This window comes from Idiotropiscis lumnitzeri, unplaced genomic scaffold, assembly GCF_059441095.1.
Source record: "Idiotropiscis lumnitzeri isolate Australia: NSW breed Sydney's pygmy pipehorse unplaced genomic scaffold, RoL_Ilum_1.0 HiC_scaffold_272, whole genome shotgun sequence".
Taxonomy (NCBI): Eukaryota; Metazoa; Chordata; class Actinopteri; order Syngnathiformes; family Syngnathidae; genus Idiotropiscis; species Idiotropiscis lumnitzeri.
This window is the reverse complement of record NW_028283810.1, coordinates 128,879-130,000: the sequence shown is the minus strand read 5'-3', so window position 1 is coordinate 130,000 and position 1,122 is coordinate 128,879. Positions and strand designations below refer to the sequence as shown.

The window sequence follows — 1,122 nt, the reverse complement described above, 5'->3', positions numbered from 1 at the left end:
CATATGCTACTGGCAGGATCAACCAGGTAGCCCTCGCGTCCGGCGGTCTGTGTTTCTTGCATTGGAACCGGAGCTGAGCGGGGAGCCGGGCGCGGGGACCGGGCGGCGCCCGCGGGAGACGGCCTCCCGCGGGGTTACCCCCGGCGGCACCCCAGCCTCCCTCGTTTCTTTCATATTTATTTCGGACGTGGGCTACCGAAATTTCCGTTACGATTCAGCCCCCGTGCGCGGTGAGGAAGTCGGCTGGGCCTCGGTATGTACTCGGTCCGTAGAGGCCGCGTTACCGCGTGGCGGTCAGTCGCGGGAGGGAGCCGGAGCCGCCCGCACGCCCGCGACCGCAACACGCACTCGGAGGCGGCGTCTTCTGACAGACGCCGGTAGGGTTTGAGAAACATGCTTTTTCGGAAAGGACCGCTCGGCTGATGCGGGCCTGGGCTCCCGCGCCCCTCTCGTGGCGGGGCGGCGCGGGGTACCCGCGAGCGCGGCGGAACTCCCGTGTAGGACATCTCTGGGCCCGTGTGGCCAACGGGCACGCGACAGGGTCGTCTCGGTCTCGCGACGAAAGCGGTTTCGCGCTGGTTGGTGCGCTAGAGGTCGATCCGCAGGCCGAAGGAACCGTCCACCCGAACACCCCGGCGCGAGGCCGGGGCCGGCAGGGGCCCTCCGATGGCGGGTCATGCTTGCCAATCGGTCAGTGGTTGGTGTGGTGCAGTATATGTCAGGGTGTGGGTGCGAGATGGGCCGGGAGGACCGCTCCTCCAGCGTCGGACCCGAGTCATAGGAAGTGCCGTTTTGTCACAACCCCAGGGGTGGGGGGGTAACGGTAGGGAAGTGCCGGCCAACGCGCAGAGGTCGACCCGCAGGCCGAAGGAACCGTCCACCCGAACACCCCGGCGCGAGGCCGGGGCCGGCAGGGGCCCTCCGATGGCGGGTCATGATTGCCAATCGGTCAGTGGTTATGTGTGCTGCGGTGATGCGGTGCCGGCCAACGCTCAGAGGTCGACCCGCAGGCCGAAGGAACCGTCCACCCGAACACCCCGGCGCGAGGCCGGGGCCGGCAGGGGCCCTCCGATGGCGGGTCATGATTGCCAATCGGTCAGTGGTTATGTGTGTGCTGCGGTG

General features: G+C 68.1%; 1 non-coding gene across 1 annotated transcript in view; it reads right to left on the bottom strand.

Moving 5' to 3' along the window:
• The window catches only part of LOC148314535 (18S ribosomal RNA), a 1,933-nt gene extending 1,904 nt beyond the window's left edge, over positions 1–29 (bottom strand). The window contains exon 1 of the ribosomal RNA XR_015841703.1: positions 1–29. This exon is cut by the window's left edge and continues 1,904 nt beyond it. This is a non-coding gene — a ribosomal RNA (18S ribosomal RNA).
• Positions 30–1,122: the final 1,093 nt, after the last annotated feature.